Genomic DNA, 16,982 nt, shown 5'->3' on the forward strand with positions numbered 1-16,982 from the left:
GGCATACGATTTAAACTTGATGTGGGAGAAGGAATATAATGGTAAATTAATGAGCCAAATAAATAAAATAAATAAATACATTTTTTGATGTTGTCCACTTCTTTCTAGCACGAGTGAAATGGGGTGCCCATCTAATACAGAAAAAACAGGTTTGGGTTTGACGGTCCTTGTAGTACACATAGGTGCGTATAGGTGTGTGTGTGTGTGTGTGTGTGCGTGTGCATTCAGAAATAAAGTAATAGCTGAAGAGCGACAGGTACAGTCATACTTGCAAAGTGTTTGACTTCTGAATAAATGTTCAAACCAGAAGGTCCTAAAGGAAAAAGATGGATATGCTTTTCATTGATTATCAATGAAACAGGATCTAATCCAAAACACAGTCGCAGAGTAAAAAAGAGAAAAGGCAAACCTTTTAGACTACAGATCAGCTGATCAGATTCTAGTGAGTAAAATTCAGATATCACTTATTCATAATGTTCTTGTGTTCACAAATTAGTTAGTAAGCCTCTGCTCAGACACAGTAGGTACAGCAGCCTAACAATACTGAAGTACTGTAGTACTGTGGAATGAAGAGTGGAAACTTGAGTAGAAAATACAATTAATTCATTGTGACCTCTCATAGTCACAGAGCAGTGTTCAACCTTTATCGCGCCCTCTGAGCTGATGAGCAATGCCACCTTCTATTTTCTCTCTTGCAGTGTTCAAAGCACTTTCTCAACCTCACCCTTTCACCTTCTCAGAAGCTCCAGCCAATTAGGACCAAAAACAAGGTTAATATTTCATGTCTCATTCCATGAGAGGAATCCAGAGGAATCCTAAAGAGGGAATGTGCCTCTTTAGGTTGGCTTCACAGCTACCTGCCACCTTCTTTAGCAGACGACATTCATGAAGGTGATTTCAAATATGCATGAGGGCATTGTACGGGTTCTTAATATCTGTAGCGAGAGCAAACACAGCCATGGCAGCACAAGTTCTGCATTTCTTCTTTTTAATGATACTTTTGGTCATTATTGTTTTGGATAGGACATCTGAAGAGAAGACGGAAGTTGTGGGAGAATTTGAGGCGAAAGAGGAACACATGCAGCAGAGGGCCTCCACACCTGCAGGTTGATTTTCTGTGGCGATCCCCCCGGGACAAGTGGAAAGAAGGAGAAGAAATGCAAATACTTTTAAAATAATTAATGTATATTTGAATATTCAAAAATCAATGCACATCCCTAATATGTTTGGGAAAAATTTAAATGATCCAAAAACACAATCAATCAATCAATCCATTATGTGCGTATAACCCTTAAGAAGTTGATTTGCTTTCTGCCTAAAAACATTTCAGTAAGTACTGGGGAGGTGCAAGAGTGAGAATCGTACATTTTCAGCTTTAATCAAACTTTGGATGTAATGTAAAACCTGAAGTACAAAAATAAATGTGTTGCTCTGTTTGGACCGCCTCCTCCTCTCCTATCATATTCCATTAAATATATGGTATATCCACACCAGCAGCCAAGACACAAATCACACAGGACCATCTGTTTGTCAGCATCCTGTAGCCGGAGGCTGCCACTCTGTCCTCCTGTTTGAAACCACCTTCCCAAAGCAAATATTTCCAATAGTAAAACACAGGGGAGTGTTTCTAAAAGCCTGTGGCACACATCCAAACGTACTGTCCCTCTGTCTCCTGTCTGTCTGAACAATGTGAACCGGAGAGTCGGCTAAATCCATTTTGACGCTTTGACGCTTTCAGATAAAGACCGAAGCGGAGACCAAAGCATTGAGCCAGTGGCCTCGTGTGGCTGTGGGGGAGCTGAATTAAACAAAACTGAAAATGCAGCAAGGGACTTCAAATGCAATTTTCCATTAAATTCCCATCAGTTTGAAACCAAGCTTCTTGTACTCTGCATTAATAGGCTATCCCCGTTGTTCTGCGTCTCTCTGTCAGCCATATGGAAGCTGTGCAGCTGCTTTACAGCTATAGCTCATGGGTGGCCTCTGGAGAGCTGCCTGTACACAGAAAATCAGGCATCAAACTGGTTGTGACAAATACGAACAGAGAATGTGAGACTAGTTTAAACACGCATTTAATCAGTATTCAGTTGGTGACTTCTTAAACCAGTGGGGGGGAAGGAAACTAAAATAAACTGGAAACAACATAAATAACATGACCTTTTCAGATATTAAAGGTCCCATATTATGAAAAACTCACTCATAGGTCTGTAATCACCTCCTGAAATGCGTCTGGAAGAAATCCCTCTAGGCTTGACGTCAAGCAGGGGGAATGTGAACAAGATGTGCGTGTCTGCGCTCTCTTCACCGCCATGGTGTCGAGGAAGCTGAGCCAAAAGGCGAGGCTCTCTTTACCGGTCGATCTCCGTTTCTACCCTCACCTGTGGTCATGAGCTTTGGGTAGTGACCGAAAGAACAAGGTCCCGTGTACGAGCGGCTGACATGAGCTTCCTCCGTAGGCTGGCTGGACTCTCCCTTAGATCGGATGATTGGGCGTCTAGATGAGGTGTCCGGGGGGGGCGCCTCCCTGGGGAGGTGTTCTGGGCACGTCCCACCAGGAGGACACCACGGGGGAAGACACGGGACATGCTGGAGAGACGATGTCTCTCAGCTGGCCTGGGGAACGTGGAAGAGCTGGAAGAAGCGGCCGGGGAGAGGGAAGTGGGTGTACCACTAATTGTCTACGTAAAACAGAGGATGTACATCTAAAATGTCAACTTGTACTTTTTTGTACAACATTTTTGTAGTTTAAAATGTTTTCTTTTGTGTGTGTGTTTCTCTCAGACTAGTTTTGAGTGTTGTTGAACTTCCAAAGCAAAGCAAAATAAAATGCTTAGAAATTCAGACTTGTGGGATGCACTCACTCCCCGAGGTGCTGAAGTGATGTTGACATTGCTATTGAAGCCTGCTGTGAGGATACACAAGTCACGTAACAGCAGGCTGGGTGCTATGCGGGTATTTCATGAACATTCTGCCACAGCACCTGTGACTGCCAGACAAATCTGGATGATGCACAGATTACATGTCTCATTGTTTAAGAAGGTTTTGTCAAAGAAAAATACAAACATGCTATGATGCAACTATAATGTATATTAAAGGACAATGTTGGGTGCTCTCACTGAGTGCATTGTTTTGTCCATTCCCATCTTGCTCTGGTGGACTTGGAGCCAGACTCGGGTGTAGTGATCAGGCGGTGGAGGATGAAGGTCTTCCTTCCTACCATCACTCACATGACAAAATCATGAGCTGCTGTTGTTTATAATGTTTATATATATATATTTCACCCCCCTCACATTAACTGAATTAGCTTTTATAGCCTCATGCCTCTGTGTGAGTCATCGCTGCACAATCCATATTTCAGTTTTCTCAAGGTTTACATCGCTCTCTTTACTCTGTCTGGTCTCCTTCATCTCTATCTCTCTTTCATGACCAAAGTGGATTTAACAAGAAAATCAATCAGGGATCAGAGGTTTCACCTGGATTCACCTGAACAGCATGATTGATGGAGACACTAGAGGCTCCTGATATCTTCATATTTTGTCCCTAGTAAATTTGCCCTGCTGGGGCCTCACCACAGCTCTCTGTGCTGAGTGCATCTTGGTGAATGGGTGATGGATGTCACAGGCTTTAAATGGAATAAGAAAGGGGATGAGGATGGATGAACAGAGTAAGAAAATGAGGAAACACGGGGAGAAGGAACAAAGGATGTAGCGAGAAGGGAAGAAGGTGAGGAAGCAGTGCAGGAGAATGCTGAACCAGCTGATTTCACACATACAGAATGTGGTTGCGTGTTTGTAATATGTTGGCCAGCATCCAGTCGAAGCACCTTCCTCCCCATCCTAATTCCACCTCCCCCATCAGGCTGATTAATAGTGAGAAGAGCCAGCTGCATTCCTCTCCCCAGAGAGAGGTCAGGCATATGGGCTTGAGCTGCAGAATTATCATATCAAACCTGGTTTCCCTTGAGCACTCAAGGGAAGGAGCATCGTAGCCACTGATTCTGAAAAAAAGCAAGAATTATGAGGATCAGGGTACTCGAGCTGATTCTGAGAAGCACTGTTCACTATGAGACTGTGGTGTGTGTGTGAGAGACTGCGTGAGTGCTGCTAGACTTTTTTATCTTCATGACTTCATCGTCTGTCCTCTCATCGTTCCTGATGTAAATTATGCACAGAACAGCTAGGACAATTTCCCAGATGTTTATGTCTGTAGCCTCTGAGGCATTGCCCTAACCTTATGCTCAGAAACTCAGCAGTTGGTGGCCGTAGATGTGCAAGACTGGGAAATCTTGTGGCGATGAGGCGGCAGGGACGTCATATGGTCAGAGAAGCATATCAGTGGCATGTCAGTGGTTTTCTGAATTTCATTCTCCACAAATAGATAAAGCTTATAGAGTAATGCTGTTCAATGTGATACTTGGTGAATTTTAGACCCATAAATAAATGCACTAGTCTGTTGTCCGGAAAAAAAGAATCACTTGATTCAGATAGTGTTTTGTGAAGATTGCAATTTCATTTCATAAACTGGGGATGAACTGTCCAGCTGGAGGTGGCGGAGCTGAAAATGCTGCGATTAGCATTGGGAATCATGAGGATGGAGATTGAGGGAAACAGCATGAAGTGGATTGAGCTGCAAGGCAAGAGAGGAGGAGCCCAAAAAGGAGGCTTATAGATGTGGTGAAGGAAGACACGCTGGTGGTTGGTGCCACAGAGGAAGAAGTGGATGACATGGAAACGAACAATCTGCGGGAAAAACAGAGACAAATAAGGGAAATTGAATGAAGTCTTCAACTCCATGGGGATGATTTGTTTTTATATTCTTAGTTTTGTGTCTTCAAACTCTGACATTAGCCACATTGGGCACAAATCCATAGTGACGCTCTAGTAACCTCCCGTTTATGGTCCCTGCCTTCTGCCACAGATCTGACAGTAAGGTTAGACCATGGTTTCAGAGCATAATATAAAATGTAGCTTAATTTTTTTTTCCAGACTTAGTGGAGACCAAAATAGTGCTAAAAGAGAGAGAATATTGTGTTCACCAGGTAGCCAGACAAGAATTGAAGGCTACGTTTGCTTCATAACTGCTGAATGTAAATACACAGCTGTTAGCCAACAAACTAGGTTTGTCCACTGTACATAATCCGTCAGTATTACAGGTTGTTTAGCTGGGCTCAAGTGGGCAAAACACATTTAATGGCTATTTTTGTAACCTTACTTTATCCCACATAGACAGAATGGCTGCTGATTAAATGTATGGATCTGTGACTGGAAAGACTATCGGTGTTTTTCATGCAGAATACAGGAAGATGTATGGTTCCTAATACCTAAGTCAAAAACATGTTTGTATGGTAGCAGACCAAATTGAACACCATTCTAATGATGCACAGAAACTTTTATAAGATATTCATACCTCCGTTAATAAAATCAGCTCAATGTAATTTCACTATTAAGGAAACGAGCGGCAATTTACTAGACAATGAATATGACTTTGCATGCTTTTGAAGAAAAACTGCCGACCATGGAGATTTTAGTGAGTTGGCAGCTTTTCATTTTGTTTTTGGACCTCAACACGGAAGCGTGAAATCATCGGTCAGACATGGCTGATGAGGTTTAACTGCTGCTCTTACTTGTGAATCTCGACAGAATATTAATGATGCCATTCACGCCACGAGTTATATATAATGCATTTAGATCCAATAATGTAACCCCAAAACCTGCCTGGTTCGTTTATTTTGACTTTGAAGGTCCTTTGTATGGTGGCCGTGAAGTACAGACCACTACAACAAATAGAAGCATTACAACAAATTAAAAAGCGCTACAACAAATAAAAAAAAACTGCAATATTAAGATAAGCAATACAACAGTAAGGTAAGCACTACGACATTAAGGTGAGCAACAGCGATACAACATTAAGGTGAGGTCTAAGATCCCCCGTTCCTGCACACTGAACATTGTCTTTATCCGCCGAGCCGTCTTCGGCGCCGGTGAGTGCTGACGACCGGAGAGAGGAAGGGCGCTTCAAAGGAGGCGCCCGCGGGAAACGGATGGTTCGGATGGTTCTGGGTTCGATCCCCTCACCTGAACCGCAGCTTCTTTTTGGGCTCATCTTTCTGAGTCGTCACTCTCAGTTGTTTGCTGATAGGGGATTATTTTAAATCCACACAGCTGGTAAAGTCAATGGAGGCAATACTTTATTGATCCTTTATTTTTTCCAGGTAAGATCAATCGAGGACAACTTATTGACAACGACCACCTGGTTCAGGTGGGCTCACGTGGTCCCATATGGTCTAGTGGTTAGGATTCCTGGTTCTCACCCAGGCGGCCTGGGTTCGACTCCCGGTATGGGAACGGTTGTCTACTCTTTTACAGAATTTCCTTGGCGATAAATTCTATCTATGATGAGGTAGCTGGTTGCACAGTGCCGATGTCAAGATAGTCAGCTGATACTGGTTTACACCTGGAGATGTGGGACCCTACCCTGTTCTTGCCTGATAAGACAGGAGTGTGTTCTAAGCGGTTAAATAGAACAGAAGTGTAGCAAGAACATTCCCAGGACAAGATAAGACAGTTCTGACCTGCAGAAAAGGTGGTCCAACTGGAGTCGTGCTTCAGGGGGACTCTTCTTTGTTGCTTGTGTTGGGAGAAACACACTCAGTGGTTTCAATTTGATTGGACATTTATTCCCTCAAGATTTAATTTAGAATGAATGAGCTAATCTTATTAGCCCAGCTCCCGGGGAGCTTCTCTCATGGGAGTCACCACTTAGGGCATCACTTGTTGTGGAATCTTCTTTTTGTAAATAAAAAATAAAAAAGTTGTGTTTTTATAAATTATCTTCCTCCAAACTCACCTCAGAGGTGAACCTCCTCTCTGGTCTATAGCTGTTTAGTTGGGACTGTAACCTACTGCTTCCAGCTTCCATTAATATGTTATAGTTGCCACAATAACAGTTGGAGACAACCTAATGTTTTCCAGGTGTTGCAATAAATATGTTCATGCGCTGTCTGTGTAGTCCAAAATGGGAATAACCCCGCAAACATTGCAGTAAAATTGTTTGAAATCACAACTGAAACAAGGTCATTATCTCAAACCTACACTGAGCACTTGCGCCTCCCTGTAGCGCTCTAAAGCTTTCAAAGGTATTACAACAGTGTTGTTGGGTCGATGCAAATGCTTTCATGTACAGCCTTGTGGGAGTATTTGTGTGTTGTTGTCTTAATGTCACTGTGTGGCTGAAGAGATTGTTCTCTACAGAGCTACACACAGTGTATTTATGAGTAACAAGCTGACAACGACACACTGTCTGGGGCCCTACATGTGTCTCTGCTGCACTGCGTGCAAAAGCCGTATTGTTTTGCAGAAAGACATGATAGCTGAGCCGAGGCAATGATGGAACTTGCACTGTGGCTGGAGTGATGTGATACGTGTGTGTGTGTGTGCGCTATACAATATGAGATGCCTGCTATGGAGCGGTCATCAATCAAAAGCTGTGATTAATAGGGTTGTGTTGCTCTGTGGAGCTAAACGGCCACTGGGAGAGTGTTAATCTACTTGTCAGCTTTGTGGTTGTTTTTTTTCTCCATGACTAGACGCCAACTGTTGCTTAAATATTTGTTTTGTTTTTCTGTTCATCCTGTTACTGATGAGTCATTTAACCGATTAACAACTGTATTGGAGCCCTGAATAGTTGCTCAGGGCTTGGTGTGGTTAGTTATGCCTTCATGCATTCTCTCGCTCCAGCAGACCCCCCCCCCCCCCCCCCCCCAGTCACATTGCACATCAAATTTAACACGCAATCACACACAGACACGCACACACTCTGTTGTGCACACCAGCGTTTACACCTGGTATGGGAATATAAATGATACATTTCTCAAGCTGAAGCAGAAATGCTCATAGATGAAAATTAAATCCCGTGGCTGGGACTGACGAGATATTCATGGCTACATTTTTATTTTATCTTAGCAGCAGGCCCATTCTCCATCAGTGGGGCATTCTTTCAATCAATTGCCCCATGCTCCCCATCCATACTATTGAATTATTTATCTCCTATTACATTTTTTTTAATAATCCCTGCACTTTTAACCTGAGGTGAGTTCAGAGGAAGCCATGAGTGTGCAGTTAAAAGAACATATTTTCCACACTCAAGGGCGGACCAAAAAGAAAATAGCAAGCTGGGCCTGTGTACAGTCTCTTATCTTGTTAACTGGTGGGCTACTGTTAGCCTGCTCACAATCTGTGGGAATCGATCGCTTATACAATCGCTATCATCGACCTGTCACCGGCGGTAGTTGCACCCCCGTCTAATGGAAAACGTGGTTGTGCCACATCTTTGTGAGCTGAAGTTTGCTGTGTCCAGTGTAGTCTGTTATCATGGTGTTGTAATCTTCATGTTTTCTTTGACTGCTCTCAGCAGCAGGTTGTTTAAGTGATGAAAACCGATTTGTCGCTGACCAGCAAACTATTGGCATAGAGCATATCGACTGGCGCTCTGATACAGAGGGAATTAGTAGCATGCTGGTGGAGTCGGTGGATGTCCCGAGACCGCTGTATTATTCATCAGCCCGGATGACTGTCAGAGGCTTAGCGATTTTGCTTGCAATCAGTGAGTCCTGTAAGTAAAGCATGGTTTCAGATGATGTGCTTAAGACAGGGTCACATCCGTGTCTCTAATGAGAGTCATGGATAGCTCCCCCAGGGCAGAAAACCACTTACCGACACCTGGGAAATGGAGAAAAAGGAAGCATCCCCTATTATGGAAGCATTTTTAAGAAATCACATATTTCATTACTTTCCTTCCAGTAGAAAGGGAAATCAATCACTGCTCTCATCTGCCACGCACCCGGCAGAGCTGAAAGCGCATTGAATCTTGCATTTTTTTCAAATAATTCTTACAATTACTATTCAAGGGAAATGTTTATAAAGTCAATTTATACAGACAATTCATGTTGACCAGTTAGACCGCAGCACTGTTGGCTGATTCAATCCCAAACACCACCTGCCTCAAGTGACATGATGATGCTGGAGCCACGCTGAGAGAAGCCATCACCAATCAGCTCTCAATATATGAAATAAGAATCAAGCACACTTCTGATTTGTTCATCTGTCCCATCAATATGTTAGCTGCCATGCTATTTACCAGGTGCCGATGGCAATCTCGTTTCACATAATTCAACAAGCAGAACATTAACAGTGAGTCGGGAGCCTTTGTGGAACATGAAGCTAATTGTTGGGTGTGGTTCTGAGATTCCCTGAGAGGGAGGGCAAACAAATAAACATTATTCTCAAAGAGATCATATTTTTTATTATTATAATAATTAAACTTTCTTAATTAATAATGAAAAATAAGCATATATCTACCTTTCCTAATATAATGATTTAACAAATAAAGCTAATTCAAATACATTTTCTTTCTTACTTACTTACACTGAATTATTTTCTTTTGTCAGCAAATTCTTTTTGTCTTAGGTTCATGATTCTGTCATGATTATATTATATTATATGAAAGTATTATTATTTCAGTTTTCACCTTTAATAACCAGATAAATATACCAATATAAAGTAGTAATTTTATACCATATATAAAAAGGCAGTAAGAAGGATGAGAGGTTACTCTGAATGCTGTGGGCTAGAAGTCTTAGCATCCAACCTTCAAAGTGAATAAACATTTACACACTGACTATCTTAGATTTAGAGTAAGGATGTTGATTTTTGCAAAACTGGCAGACAACCTTGTGTTTGTTGGTCATTTTGCCCTCTACGTTGTTGAGTGTTCTGCAAGCTGTTTCCCAGATCTGTCTATGTCGTGATTATCTCATCAGCATGGCAGCACCCCCCATTCTTCTTTATTAGCTTGGTTTACTGAAGTCAACTTGACATTCGATTGGGGAATCTCACAGGGCAAACTAATGCTAAAATAATATATTGCATTTTTAGACTGCATGTCTGACTCACAGGGACTAGGGTGATTGGGTCGGCTGATTCAACTGCATTCAAAATTCCTGTCATTATGTATAATGTTTGAATTTCGAACAAAAAGCAGCGGTGTTATTTAGACAAGCACCGTGTTCAATTATATTGTCATTTGAAGAATCTTTGTCTGTATGTCTGTCTGTAATTTGCTTGTCATGAAAGCCTTTCATTTGATCTACTTCATGACATGAGCGCTGCTGGGGTGACAGAGAAGACATTCCTTTGATTTCGTTGCAAGGCGGTTATACAAGATATTCAATATTAATGCATTTGGAACAAACAGGAAAACAGGGCTCTGTAAAGCAACAGGGTGCAGATGCGGGATCTGCTGAAACAGAGCAATACCACCAGAAATGCTGGAGACAGTGTATCAACAATTCAAGCAAAGCATGTCAAACGTGTTTGTAAATAAGGAAGAAAAATAATGTGAATTGAGATTATATATGTAAATACCTGAAAAAGTGTCACTCCTCATGCACGGATGAGCTATCGCTCGCTCTGCATTTGCTTCTTTGTATTTACTAGGAATGATATCACAAACACCACTGGTTTCACCATATTTGTTTTCATACATAAATACATTATAAATGAGTGTTACTTTCGTTGCTGGAAATTGTGTTTCTAACCATAGAACCACTGACTGCAGTTGAATTTTTCCGATGACATCTGTATCAAGTCAAGTTAACAAAATGTTAACGCTTTCCAACCTCTACTAACTTTGTCATTATAACACGGTATTGTCAGTACATGCCTCTGATAATTAAATATATAATCTATTTTAAACATGTAGTGGTTTTGTTTATGAGTATATGCATTGGATGAGAGTCTTTTCACCATTGTTTCTGGTAAACCTCTACTTGGATGCTTTTCCATGTTTGATAGTCACTATTTAGTAAGAATGCAAGGCTGATTGCATTGCTAATATGAGGACAATGCAAACATCACAAATGCAAGCAGAGCACTGCAGCAAACAGACACCTTTGCTGCTACTTGTGGGAAATTATGTTGCGGTCATGACGAGACACAGTCAGGCTCTCATCATCCAGATACATCAAGTACATCAAATAAGCGATCAATTAGGGACTGACAGGATGACTTTTGGTTACAAACAACAAGGGTCTCTACCAAATGTCGTCACATTAGAAGAGAAGATGACATAACGTATTACAAAAATGATTCACCACGTCAAACAGGACCATGTGTCGTTGGAACTTGGACAGAGTGTTGTCCCTTAATTTGGGAAGAAATAATAATACAAGAAGATGCTCTCTGCCTTAGTACCTCCCATTTCTGGAACCAATGACAAAAAAACTGTATCCCATTTTGAAAAATCTCCAAAGGATGATCCATCGCTGAAATGAAATTACCACTGAATCACTGAAAAAAAGAAAAGAGCAACAGTGAAATCCAAGGCAGCCTGGTAGAATGATGCTTCAACTTTGGAAGTCAAGAGATAGAAGAATAATCAAGATTCTTGAATAATATATATTGACACAGACTGTCCTTTAAGACGAGGACTTGTAGATGTAGATATTTTATTTGTGTTCAATAAAAGTTTACAACCTCAAAATCTTATATCATGTAACATGTACTGGCAAACTGTGTAGGACTGTTTCTTCACAGTAAGAGGTCCTGGGTTCAAATCCTGTCTGGAGTTTTCTTGTTCTCCTTGTGTCCGCATGGGTTTTCTCCAGGTTCTCCAGCGTACTCCAACAACCAAACATTTGCAGTATAGGTGAACTGGAGACACTGAATCAGCACGTTTTTTTTTGTTGGTTATGGTAATTTATTAGCAATTTATTGAGTGATATTAAAGTAATTTGTGAAAGAAATATTGTTACCTCACAGACTGCACAGTACAACACAATATCACACTGACTGAATTTGACAAATATCTGTAAACTTTTTTCACCCCTAAGTAATAAAAACATATAGATGTTTGTCATTGGAAACTTGGTATAATCAAAGGAACAGCAGTGGGGAGGGGCTCCAGGGCATGACTCAACTCAACGAGTGAAATGCACACTTATACTAAACGAGGGACAATCATTCTGAGAAATGATAAATATAATTTGACACGATGTGAAATTATGCTGTGGCTCCAAAAACACCTCCAGGCAGCACAGATGTTTAATCGAGGTGGAGGCTGTGTACGAAACTACGAATGAACATAAAGCTGCTAAATCTAACGGCATTTCATGTTAGTCTGTTATGGTTTCAAAACAGATTGAAGAAGACAAATTTTGGGAAGTAGCAGGTTTACAAAGACAAGTGTTAAATATACCTCTGTGGGTGAGTAGAACTTGAACGCACGGTTTAACTTTGTGGCAGCTACTGCTAAATGGTTTATATTTGCAAAGGACAATTTACAGGTGTAAGAACACTGAACATTGGACATGTGTGAGACAGCAGACCTTACCATTCATGATGAAAATATGCATGAACAAATGTCCATCCATCCCTGTTGTATTTACTGCCAGCAGCTTAAGTAACCCCCGTGTTACTTTATCTACCCTCCCAGTTCACCAGTTTGTCTGATGGAAATTTGTTCTGTTGAGGTTTTTCTCTTTCTCTCATTTTCTCTCTTAAATTAAAGTTGTTTTTAACCTTCGCTATCCTGTCATCTCTCCATCACTCTCTCTCACTCAGCCTTTGTCCTGCTCCTTTTTCATTGTGTGTCACCCTGAACAATGTTGTCAGCTCAATGTCCAAACTGTGATAGTCTGTCTCTATTACACTTTCTCTTTTGCATTCCCCATCCTAAAACCGCTGTACAGCTGGCCTTCTGGACATAGACTGCTTCTTATTAACTGCACACAACAGGATCTCTGTGTGCAATCTCCTCTGCAATTGAATTCTATTAATATTCTTTTTGCTTTCAGCTGTGTGTGAAGTGATAATATTCTTCATTTTTCATTTTTGCAGAGTGGGCTGGGATTCATAGGGATATAGGAGAGGGGTGGTTCGATTTAGCTGTGAGGCATTTGATGTGGTGGTTTGTGTGGCTGCAGGGTATATGGTAGTATCTTGTAGGGATGCGGCTGGTTTTTTAATCATGGCTTCTCTAGCGTGATTTCTTGTTGCTTTTTTCCGGTTGGATTTTTTCCACGGTTATTCAAAGTCATCTTTACGACAGTGACACAAAATAACATGCAACCGTCCTCTGAGGGAGGGGGGGTCCAAATATAGTGTAGTGCATTTGAATGTAGTTGCACAAAACAACTGGAAAAAAGCTTTTGTGTGAGTGGAGATTGTGACCTTTAAATGAGCTCTGGAAAAAATGGCCATGCCAAGCCCCCCCTGAGCACTGAGGTGAATATGGAGTCCTGTCAACATGAGCAATGTTGTTGTCTAGCAATAAAAAGAAGCCATCATTCTCTGCGGAAAATCAAAAACAATGCCACAACTGAGCCAATACACAAAAGATTTGGAGTAATGAACCGCCCAGAGATGCATGCATTTCCAAGCTGTGGTCTGGTATGAGGTATTTGACGTATATGACACAATGTCAATGAAAGGGTCCAAATACAGTTCATCATGAGACAACAAAGCTTTTTATTATTACTGGCCATTAATGGTCAATTTGTAATTTGCTGTATCCCTAAATTACCTCCAGACAGCGCAGCTGTGTATTAGAGGTAGGGGCTGTGAAAGAATGCACATAATGCTGTTTGATTTAACTACATAATCATTTCACGCTAGTAAAATATCGTAATTTACGATTATGGTTCCATTTCAATTCCTTAAAATGCTGGTGTAAATCTCTATGCTGTAAAACCAACTGCTCGAAAACACAGTAAAAATCTGTGCACCCTTCAAAGCTGCGTCATCCTGTCTACTGAGCCTGGCTTATTCTCCTTTTCTCCTGGTGACAGGAAGTAATGGCAAAGTGACAGTGATATTATTAAAAGCAATCTACTGCAGTCATAGTGACAAAGGTGAACTGTGTAGCAGACCAAAAAATAAAATCAATTTTAATACCACAATTGATCAGATGATGAAACAGGCAGTCTAAACCAACTCTGGTCTAATGCAAGAAATGATCAACAAAGTCCATTAATTCAGTTTTGGACATTCCTCCAGATTTATGAGTCGTCCAGACATTTATCAGGATCATGGAAGAAGAGTAATTATCTGCAATGCGGGGTGGCAGAGCAAACACTCAGCAGGTCACTGTGAACCATGGTGTTGGCTTTGACAGAAAAATGGTAGAAAACTAAGAGGGATTAAACATTATTGAATCATTTGGATCCATTCCTTGGATCCAAACCTGTCACATTGATGGATATCGACACCATCCATCCTGTTGGTGGACAGGCCTTGCCTGTCCGCCAACATCTGTTATACATCTGCAGCTTGGACTGTTCCTGCTAGGACAGCAGACTGGCCTGGTAGTCACCTTTAAAGCCAGTCTCCCACAGCTCAATCACATAATTACAGCCAATCAGCAATCAAACACTGTGCTCCTTCAACTGTAATCATACTCAATCTTTAATGGATTTCTATTCTCCGCTGCAAAAAGCAGTTTATCAAGGGCTTGAATTAACCAACTGGACTGAAAAACAGTGCAGTGCTTCCATTTATATGGTTCGCAGTTGGTTTGGTCACACACACAAAGCTGTAGAACATTTGTCAGTATGTGAATATGTTGCTATTTCTGGAGGCAGAACCTTCTACTAGAGAAATAATGAGCGTGAACTCATGAATGAATCTGTGAATCAATATAATAATATTTTTTTTTGGTCTGTCCTACACATGGGCATTTTTACTCACCATAGTATTGTTCAAGTAGTAAACAACATTAATCGAACATTTGACAAGGAAATATAGAGCACACATTATAGGCCTAATGCAAAAACAATTTCAACAGTAAAGGATGCACAATGTGTGTTTTTATATGACATTGCACTCATTGGCCCAATGATAAAATAAAGCATTCCATCTGGCTTTTCAGACCCTGTGGAGCTGCCCTAATTACTCTAATGAGCCTTCAAATCCTTAACCGAGGATTAGAATGCATGATAAATCATTATGACAGTGTTATAAATACCAGCAGCACAATTTAGTGACAAAACAGAAAAAGGAACATTTATGAAAAGGAAGACAATCAGAAATCTTGTAACAAAGAGCAAATGACACCTCTTGTAAATAATGAGTGTGCAGAATATGCACATACAGCATGACATTGAACTGAAAAATAGCAGCCTCTTGTTTGAAAATGTTCCGTTTTCTCTTCAGGAAAAATAAATACACACTAATGCCATGCAGTAGGACAAATTTCACACCCTGCTTCCTTCTCCTCTAAATGACACAGCTAATATTTATCTTGGAAAGGTGAAATTAGATGTTCATGTCACCAAGTGTATTTTGTTTGGATGCTTTGCACCATTTTTCCATGATTACAGATAGTAGGAGAGCAGACGCGGTGTTTAGGGACTTCTATCGAGGGCCTCTTTTCATTTATAATAGTTTTACAATGCTTTCTCCCCAATGGATCATACTTTCACAGGCACAAAAATGTGCAATGCTGCATACTTTAACCTTTGTTGTTGACTATAATAAACACACAGGACACACTGCTGTTTTAGAAAAGGCAAGGTAAGTGGCAATGCATTGTGGCCGCACAGAGGAAATGAAAAACATCCAAAAGTGGCATGCATTCTCCTTGAAGCTGCAGTAGGGACAATTGGGTCTATAAAGAAGAGGACTATCCCATTTAAGGCAGTAGGTTCACCTATGTTGACTAAGTGATCTTTGCTTGTTTTTGGACCATAGAAAAAATAAGCAATCACCTGGAATAAAGGACCTTTTGACTTGCTCCTATTTGGCCAAGTGGTGTTGTTGTTCCAGGAGCAGAAATATGGAGAAATTCTTGTCCAATACAAAGGACGATTGCAGTTGTGACAAAAGGTGAAAATTGCAGAGAAAACAAGATAAAGCCTTTCGTGCTTTCAAAGGGTAAATGGATGGTTGGAAGGGTCACAGTAACAAAACCTTCAAAACAGACACTGAGAAGAGAGTCAGACTGTGATTCTATGCAGGCCAGTGGGGAAAGAGGAGCATGTTTCTGTTGTGCGTTTTTCTTCTTCTCAGTGCTGAGTTGCAAGGCTTTGTCTGAGGCTGCTGCAGCTTCTCGCCTCGTTGACTCGTTAAAGACGTGGTAAAGACACGTATGAAACCAGTTTGATGAAGTCTGTGAGGCCGAAACACATTTTTGTCAGCATTTTGAATGCTGTGATGCTGAATGGCGGGTTAACTTTATTCATTTTTGTAATTTGATTGAAACATTTGTTTCAAGATTCAAGATTCAAGATTCAAGATACTTTATTGTCATTATGCGAGCATAATAAAATCGTGAGAAGGCCCACGGCTTAAGGCACAAGTCATAACAAACTAAATTCTCTCTCTTAAGAAACAATATATATACACACAGAGAGAGTGAGAATCACAGGCAGGCTTTTCTTTTCCCATTACACCGACTGAAGTAGAAAAAGATAATTTTAAAGTAATTTAATAGAATGGTCCCTTCAGACCAGGCATAAACAGCTGTCTATGGGGTAAAACATCTGGCTTTATTCATCCAGTTTAACCTCCTCTATATACGGCCTTTGTTGCTACTTGTATGTCATCTACTAAAGGTAATACCTTAATAACTTTTTTTTTTAATTAAATGTGCTTTTTTGTGTGCTACGGTTTGTAAGTATAAAAATGATGATATTAGATTTTTAATATAACCTGTTAACTGCTGCCATTCAAATGGTGAATACGCTCCTCTGTAGGGCTCATACATTTGTGAATCTCATTGTGATGAAGTCAGTGCCTCACCAGCCATGATCCTCAGAGCACGTCACCGGTTGAGACATGTGCCTGTGTGTGTGTGCGTGCGTGCATGCATGTGTGGGTACATCATTCTGGATTCAGTCCTACATCTGACTATCAGCGTCGCTGGATCAGAATTGGCTGTGAAGATGTTGAGCAAGACACACACTTTTCCCCACAGGACCATCCCTTGTA

At 40.9% G+C, this 16,982-nt stretch overlaps 1 non-coding gene across 1 annotated transcript; it reads left to right on the forward strand.

The window, feature by feature from the left end:
- The first annotated feature begins 6,272 nt into the window (after positions 1-6,272).
- Positions 6,273-6,344, forward strand: trnae-cuc (transfer RNA glutamic acid (anticodon CUC)). Its single transcript has one exon. It is a non-coding gene; the product is annotated as a tRNA-Glu (tRNA).
- Positions 6,345-16,982: the final 10,638 nt, after the last annotated feature.

Source organism: Brachionichthys hirsutus, unplaced genomic scaffold (assembly GCF_040956055.1).
Source record: "Brachionichthys hirsutus isolate HB-005 unplaced genomic scaffold, CSIRO-AGI_Bhir_v1 contig_202, whole genome shotgun sequence".
Classification (NCBI taxonomy): domain Eukaryota; kingdom Metazoa; phylum Chordata; class Actinopteri; order Lophiiformes; family Brachionichthyidae; genus Brachionichthys; species Brachionichthys hirsutus.